Here is a 9,207-nt window from a genome sequence, read left to right as displayed (position 1 = left end):
TCTGGTTGCTATTTTGAAAAGATAATTTAAACAGCTAGAAGATAAAACAGCTAGAAGTTGAGCACAAACACTTTGTGATTTCAGCTTAACGTCTGGGAAATCTAAAGCATTGAAATGAATTGTATGTGTATTTGTATTGTATTTTTTACGAAATTTTGACTTTAAAAACTCAGGAAAAGTCCTATGTTCTCTATTTTTTTGTGTAAAGGTGCATTAATTAGGCGTCGTTTAAGGTATTGCTCATAAAAATCTATGGAGAAACTTGGGAGCTAAATTTATTTAACCAAACAACAGACGGTAAGCTGAAATCACAAAGTGTTTGTGCTCAACTTCTAGCTGTTTTAGATATCTGTTCAAAATAGCAAAGTTCTCTACAACCAGATGTAAGATACCAGAGTTATGTGAAAAAAAGATGCGCTACCTCTGAAAAAAGCTTTAAAAAAATACCAGTTTTCAAAAATTTCATCAAACCATTTCTAAGCCCCAAATCTTTAAGAAAAAGTTGGTTTGTTCCATTGGAAAAACTCGTGTCGAGTAGTGTTATCAATCTGGAGTTTATCTGAAGACAACGTTCGCCGAGTACGCTATTGAAATCTATAGAAATTTTAAGTTTATTAGATATTTTTACATGGTAGACTATTGAAACAAGAAATCTGAAATAAGTTTTATAATAAAAATATGTATCTATTTAAAAAATTTTTTTTTATTATATTCATTTAAAAATAAAATTTTAAATTATTATTCATATTTAATGATAATAACCATTAAACTTTATTTATCTATGGGAAAAAACAAAGCTTAGCACATATTCACCGGAATCAAAGTTCAACTTTGACTATTTATTATAAAGCTTCTTTAGCACCATTTAATCTTGCAGGCTACATTTTGAAAGATTTTTCTTTTAAATGCAGTTTATTTCATGAATATGATTCGTTCAGAAGTTATTAATTTAGCAAGCTGAAATGGCTGAAGGCCCACTGTGTGTCGTGAGTAGGAGGGCTGCTGAGCGGTGCATTAGGTAGGATAAAAGGAATACAAGGAATGCAATAAGAATAAATGCAAACCATACCTACTCTAGTGTAAGTAGATTAGGGCAAGGCGGGAGCGCAATGAAAGCTCTCTTTTTTCGCTCAAGATGAATTCGCCCTCACGAATTTGGCACCGTGGGTTAGCTAGGCTTATACCCTTTTTACACAGCCGCATCATTGTCGAAGGTGCGGAAAAATGATGCGACGCTTTTACACCAAAGCCGCATCTTTTTCGAAGCATCTGTCAGCTGTACGGCCTACTACTAATGTAAACAAACTCGGTGAGCAAGAAGAAGACAGCAAAAGCAGCACAAATTGAAATTTATAGAAATTACTAAAATAATGAGCGATTTATTTTTAAATGTGGAAAACGGTGCATTTGGGAGTTTTACTACGAGCACCCAATTGTTTATGGAGCTTGTTAAGGAGGAGTCCGATGCAAGTGAAGCTATCGTTGGCTCCACCGAACAAAAATTATGTGCTGCCGACCTAAATTTTAAGGTGGCACTTTTAAAGTTGGAATCAGTGCCTCCCAAAAGATCTTTATGGACCCTTGTTAGTATTTGTGTTACCATTTCGTAGTTTGCAATCAGAATTATTTTAATTTAAATGTTTAGGAACGGTTTGGCCAGTATTTTGAGCTGGATGTTCCGTCCAATAGCGAGGAGTTTTTCAAAGAACAGTTTCGCATGAGTCGAGTCGCTTTCGATGACCTGGTTGGAAGGCTTTCGTCACTGGCCAAGACGGATACTAATTTTAGGCCGTGTATCCCACTGGACAAGAGGGTAGCCATCGCCCTGTTCAGAATAGGGCAACACTTGCCAATGATACATATATACATATGTACATAAATTGATTTTGAACAGATGTTTGCAATGCAGAACCAATTCCGGTCCCGGAATGTTTATAATATAATTCTTATTTGTTTATTGTTACAAATGGAATGGTTGTTTGAATGCATATGTATGCATGTATAATATCTTTTCTAATATATGTATGTAAGGTCTCCGGTAATTGTAAGAAGTAACTCTCCGTGTATATTCCTCAGTCCGGAAATCGTCACAGTATATTCTAGAGCCGAGTCGATATAACCATGTTAGTTTCTTTGTTTACATACGCATGTGTGTACATATGTACATATACATATGTACAAATGTACATTTTCAAGCAGTTTCTCAGTGTGAAGTATTGTATTGGCTAATACTTTGTATTTTCTGCAAGTTCGTTTAATTTTCTGCGCGCTATTTGTTTAAATACATTAATACGATTCTAAGTCGGAACGGAGTCGCAAAGTTCAGATTACTCTATCATACATCGATTGACATATCATTCTGTGCGGGTCTAGACAAAGGTGCCAAGTTATTTTATACACTGCAGTGTATACAGTGCACTGTATCTCCAATCATTATGCCAATTTTTGACCTTTCTTTTCAATCTATCATCTCCCAGTGATTTGGTACGAATCCTACATCATTCCGGTTCACAAAAAAGGTTTAAGATCTCACATTGAGCATTACCGAGGTATCGCAAACCTTTCATCCATCCCGAAGCCACAATATGTATGGAGTAATCTGATATCTTCATTTTTTTTAAACATCGATCGACATCGACTTATCTTCACAAAGCTATTTGCAAACGGACGTAACATCTACGAATTTTAACAAGATATCTGTCTAGCCGCACATAACGTGTTTTTGTTTTTGTGCCACAGGGAAGTCATTTAGCTCCACTTCTGTTAGACCTTAGACCTACCCGTAATTTTCGTCCGTTTCGTTTACCCATCCGCAGGTCAAATTACACTCAACACAATTCTTTTAGAATTCTTAACTAAAATAATATATTTCATATTTTTCCCTAAACAAACATCCCTTAAATTAATTGCCTGTAATATATACAGTTACCTACAATCTTCTAATTTTTAATAATTCTATTTTTTCCATTAATTTTAATTATTTTATATCTACATATACATATTAGCAGATTATTGTTAATTTTGAATAAATAATTTTGAATAAATACATACATTCAGCTTCGGTCAAAATAATAGTAGTGCCAATATGACTTTTCCTATATCCTCAAAAAACGGAATTATGAGCACTTCCCCATAATAATTTTAGTTTTTTTTAGAGATTACCTTAATTGCAGATTGTAATAATAGAAAAAAACTCGGAATAAACTATCAACATTTTCAGAAAAAAACGAGAAGGAACGTGTGAGTAGCTCAACAGGTTGATCTACTGATATTTTGACGAATAACTTCTTTGATCGCGTGTTTTGCTTTATAGTTCTTATTAATTATCATTTCTGATCATGATAGCTAAACAAACAATAGTATTTATCATCTAAACATATTACTTTCCTACTAAAACGAGCCCTTTAGGCACGAACGCTTTTCCGCTCAAAAGAGTTTGCCACAGATTAAGATTTCAATTGCAAAAATGTTGATTTTCGTGCTGTATGTTTATTTTTTTTTACAATAAAAACTCAGGAAAAGTTGAATAAACAATGATATCCTGGGTCTTTTATATTTTTTAGTGTATAGGTGCATTAATTCGGCGTTTAAGGTATTGCTTATTAAAATCTATGGAGGGACGGCTGATCTAAAATTGGTTGACAAACCCTCCGAAAATTACATTGTTCGTTAAAAAAATGAAAAGCTCCGAATCTATCCGAAAAAGTCGGTTTGGTTCGAAGTTAAAGCCTTTTTACACTGCCGCATCATTGTCGAAGGTGCGGAAAAATAGTGAGAGGCGTTTACTCCAAAGCCGCATCTTTTGTCGCATAGTTTTTCAGCATTGTTGTTATGGTTGATGCGCCAAGTAAAAATACTAGACAGAATACGGCAACACTTGTCAATGATGAGCCGCATGATCAAAGATGCGGCCCCATCATAGTCTTCTTCTATCTAGGGCCCTTATGGGCATCATTGTCGCATGTTTCATTTAGACCCCTATCGAGCTGCATTCAATTATAACGCGGTAATAGATTACAGTTCACAGCAAATTGTTGCTATTGGACAAATGAACGTTGTGTGCCAATGCTGCAAGGCATTTAAGTTTAAAATGAAGTTACTGGATTGTGCTGCGCGAGCGGTCAAGTCAAATTGATACCATTGGTACCGCATTGGACCGCATGCCGTCTGATAACCACAGAATTGTCGTCCAAGCTGATAAGACGCCTGTAAGAGAACACGCGAGACGTTTTAATGCGCCAACAATTGGACTCTATTGTCGTCGTGGGTAAAAATTTAGAAAAGGGAGATATAGTTTTACATCGTGTATCCGAGACACATCGATTATATGATGCGTTATAATATCCTATCTTATTTTGGCAAGGTGAATATGGGTATTATTGTTCAATGAAGATGATAAATCCAGTCACAGGTCTAGAAACTAATAAAAAAATTAGTTCAAGGAATTATTATTCATACAGACTGGTGGTTCGGGAAAATTAGGACAATCATATATTAAAATGTCGGCGTCTATCCCACCAATATGCTGTGGATATGTACGTGAAAGTTAAAACGGAGCGATTGACATTTATCAGGTTGAACCAGGCAAAACTGCGTTCTGAAGAATACATTCATCTTCGGGAAGCTATCAATGCTGACGGAAATGCACAGAATCTAGGTAGAACAACTATTCTCCAGATTTGTTTATAACGTTCACATGCAATCCAAAGTGGACAGAAATTAGACAAGAATTATTTCATGGCCAATCACCCATTGATCGCCAAGACATTACCGCAAGGGTGTTCAAAAGAAAGTTAAAATCACTCATGGAATACATTGTTGGGTATCGTGTTGTAAGGTTCTTCCTTAATAAATTTATTATTAATCTTTTTCTAGGAGCGTCTGCTCCGTTCTGTTACTTTATTTAGAATGATTCTTACATACTGATCTTGGGTCCAGCTAACCCGAAAACATGCAATGCTTATATCTATGTATTTATATATATATGTATATACATATGTATGCAGAAGTCATGCATATGTCGTGTTTATATATATGTATATACATATGTATGCAGAAGGCATGCATATGTCGTGTATGGGTTGAGCTGCAAAGTGCATGCTCAGCATTCCCACGCTCCGCGATCGGCTTGTATATAAGCGATGGATCGTATTGCTTGTGCGCTGGAATGTTTATGTAATTCTTAGTGGTCTTCCGGCATTTGTATATTTGTATTCATTATGACAAAGTGTCACAATGTATTAACGGATTGTTATACCCTTTGATTTATGAAAATGGTAGGGTAGATATGCTACACCTCCCTTTTTAAAGAAATTACGTAATACATATAGTCATTTAGTGTCAACGTTAATATATTGTATTTAATTTTTTAAAAAGAAAGTAATTATTTTTTTTTTTTTACTTATTATAAATTTATGTATTGAAAATGGTTTAATTTTTTTTTTACATTTGTGTTCATTGACAAATTTCTTGTTTTTAATATAATTGAATTTATGTTTTATTTTATTGTTAACTTTCTTAGAAGAATAACGGAAAAAAAAAATTTTTGTTTTTTTTGTTGTTGTATCAGACCCCTTTTTTTTTTCATGAAACGTTCTATTGAATATATTTTTTTAGCCTATCCTTATGTACTTTTTGTTTCTTATCTTTACTATTTTTAATAAAAATGTTGTCATTATCTTCTATTTTTATACCCGTACTCAAAAAAGAGTTAAGGGGTATATTAGATTTGTGGTAAAAGTGGATGTGTGCAACGCAGAGAAGGAAACGTTTCCGACCCCATTAAGTATATATATTCTTGATCAGCATCAATAGCCGAGTCTGTATAGCCATGTCCGTCTGTTCGTCCGTCTGTCCGTCCGTCCGTCTTGATGAGCGCCTGGATCTCAGAGACTATAAGAGCTAGAGAGCTAGAACATGAGCTTCCAGACTCATGTGATATCACACTGCTACAAGTGTATTTCAAAATTCCGCCCACACAAAGGACGAAAATCTGTGGCAGGCACAGTTTTAAAGATACGATAAAACTAAAAACGCAGTATCGTAGAGAATGCCCATACCTACCAGACCGCCGAATCTGAATTAGATCGGATCATAATTATAGCCAGAATGAAAAATTAATTTTCAGTTGCTTCCCCTCCCCCTCCCGCCAACGACAACGCAACTCATTTTCCTTCTCGCTCGCACACTCTGCCGCGTTCAGTGCGCGAGCAACCCCTAGCGGAGGAGATGTAGAATCTAAATGGTACTTGTACAAACTACATGTTAGATGTAGAATAGACATTGTAGATGAGATGTAGATCACAAATGTAGCAAAAAAAATGTAAAATGTAAAATTTTTTTTTAAATTCTAAAATTCTAAAAAATCATGCTCAAAAATGTATATACTGACTGAGTACCGGTATAAGTAGAGTCGTGTCCCCAGAAACGACTCACTCGTTCCTTCTCGTTTCTACTATATATGGTCCTAAATATACTGGGTCTAATTTGTGCCCTGTTTCGTTTCTTATAAGTACTTTATCTCCTACTTTTAATTCAAAATTTTTTGTTTTTTCATCATATGCTAATTTCCTATAAGCCTTGGCTTTTTCTAACATAATTCTAGCTCTTTTGTATGCTATTTCTAATCTAAACTTTATTTCCTTAGAATAATCATCGAAATTATAAATCGGATCTATGTAATTGGTTTTGTTTAAATCTATGAACTGTTTTGGTAGTCCGCCAAATACTAGTTCGTATGGACAATACTCATGCGTTGCTGATGGTGTTGTGTAGAAGCAATAAGTGAAATATTGAATCCAGACATCCCAATCAGTTTTGTCTGCAGAGATGTATGAACGAATGTATTCATTGAATGTTCGATGACTTCGTTCTATTGTCCCTAATGTTTGATGATGATATGCAGTAGAGGTGAGATTATTGATCTTCATATACTTGCATAAATCAGTTAAAATCTGGTTTTTATCCTCTGTTCCCATGTCCGAGATGAACGTCTTCATTGGACCGAACTTGAGTATGAAATTTTCGAATATAGCTTTTGCGACATTATTTGCGCTTTTGCTTTTTATTGGAATGGCTACTAAATATTTCGTAAGGTCACATATTAATGTGACTATGTATTCATTGCCATTTTCCGATTTAGGTAGCGGACCAACTGTATCCACTATCACTATATCGAAAGCATTCACAGGTGTTTCTGTGAGGGTCAAAGGAGTTTTTGTGTGCGTCTTTGTTTTAGACATTTAGCATTTTTGACATCTACGTACGTACTCTTTTATATGACGTGTCATATTTTTCCAGTAGTAGTGTCTTTTTATTTTCAATAGCGTTCTTGTTATTCCGCTATGCCCTCCTGGAATTGGGTCTTCATGGTATGTAGACAGTATTTTTTGTATCTCTTTTTCATCTTGTATTTGGATCACCGGCTGGAGTAGCGCTACTCTTAATGATTTTAATGTTTTATTGCCCATATTTTTAAAAGAATCTAATGAAACTGATTCAAAGATCTTTTCGCTCGGTGCCACTTTGAGTTGGCTGATTTTCAAAATACCGGCCTGTTTTTCGAGCCTTTGGAAGAACTGACCTAGGTCGAGATGGATTCAAGATGGATTTTAACACATGGATAGGATACTGAACAATTATATTTTTACATCGAATAATTTTATACCAGACTGCCGAGCTATTTATACGATAAATTAAACTTTGCTTCATCAACTAGAACGTTGAATCTAGTAATCATAATGCCCTCTGCACACTGAGCCCATCCCGGGGGAACGGTGGGAATTTTTGAAAGATGAAAACATTGCAATGGTTGTGAATGTGAATCAGCAGCAAAACATATTCTTGCACAAGCTAATCATGTTGCTGGACATGGCTGATGGTGATAATGAGGCTAACATTGACGAGGAGAATTTATTGGAATGGATATCTGTTTTGAAAACACTGAAGCATGGTGATTTTTGACTGCTTCTACCAAATTCAACCAATGTTTTAAATACAAGTATATACTCAATATTTGTTGAGAAGCGGTTTGGGGCGGGCCGCCGCCCATAGCGTGTGCCATATCCTGCATGAGTTTTGCAGAGCATTCATAAATGAGAGGATCCCAGAGAAAAGTCCACAAACCGAGTTGTGTACCTGAGACAATTCTGACATATCAGATGTTTTGTTGTTGTTTTTTACCATTTTCCTGTTTGTCATTGTTTTTATTTTTGTAGTGAATTCCGATTACACTAGCCTTCGGGGGGTTGGGTGAAGCGGGGCGGGGGGGTGGCGCGGGGGGCGCCCAAGGGTTGTACATTTGGTACCTGACGCGCTGTCCAGGGGGGCCCGGCGGGCCGCGGGCGGCCCGGAGGGGCCGGCGGCCAACACGGCGGGGCGCAGGGTTATTTGTTGTGAATGTCAAATATTTATGGTTGCATTTGATTAATTAAAAATATACTTAATAAGCTATTAAAAATATATATACTATAAATTTAGATAAAATTAAAAACAAAAAACCAAAATAGTACAAAAATATAATAAAATAAGAAAAAAATTATTGTTCGGAGCAGCCGCTGGCAAGCTCTTTGCGGTAGATGTCGCTCTTAAATTTAATGCACGCTCACTCTTATCATCAAACGCTCGCTCACTAATCGTAGATTATGCTTTGTGGTCCCAGCAAAGCCCAAGTGCATAGCGTTGAGCGGTCTGAGTGATTTGCATTTCCCGCTCTTGAGAGCGAGAGAGTCGAACGAAACGAATTAGAATAGTCCAACGACCCGTGAAATGTAGATATTATATGAGTTAATGTGTGTTTGTGTGTGTGTGATTTGGTATGCATACGGTTCATAAACCGTTTACAATTTTGTCGTCGCAACTAGAACTTGAACCAGTTGGACTGCGGAGAGGGTTTCCTACGTCGAGCAAATGAGGGTCTGAAGACACGGCGACAGCCTCGGTTGTTTGCAGTTGTAGAGAATAAGTGAACAGGCAGTGATGGTACTGTTTCTGATACTGATTTTATTCAACAAACTTAAATTCTATTTATGGGTAAGAAAAGGTACAGAAAGTGCTGAGTCTAGTAAGAATATGGTAAAAGGGAATTGGAATTAATATTGAATTAATTTGGATTTAACATGATATTGTGTTATTGGGCAATTGTGATAGTCAGCAATTGCACCAGTGTTTTTGCCCTCTGAAGAGCGATCGCATCGTTGGCAGAAATTG

General features: G+C 36.0%; 1 long non-coding RNA gene across 1 annotated transcript; it reads left to right on the top strand.

The window, feature by feature from the left end:
• Nucleotides 1-1,348: 1,348 nt before the first annotated feature.
• LOC121404372 lies at nucleotides 1,349-2,924 on the top strand. Its single transcript, XR_005967942.1, has 3 exons — nucleotides 1,349-1,583; nucleotides 1,646-2,379; nucleotides 2,478-2,924. It is a non-coding gene; the product is annotated as an uncharacterized LOC121404372 (long non-coding RNA).
• Nucleotides 2,925-9,207: the final 6,283 nt, after the last annotated feature.

Source organism: Drosophila obscura, unplaced genomic scaffold, assembly GCF_018151105.1.
Source record: "Drosophila obscura isolate BZ-5 IFL unplaced genomic scaffold, ASM1815110v1 contig_194, whole genome shotgun sequence".
NCBI lineage: Eukaryota > Metazoa > Arthropoda > Insecta > Diptera > Drosophilidae > Drosophila > Drosophila obscura.
This window is presented reverse-complemented; position numbering and strand designations above follow the sequence as displayed.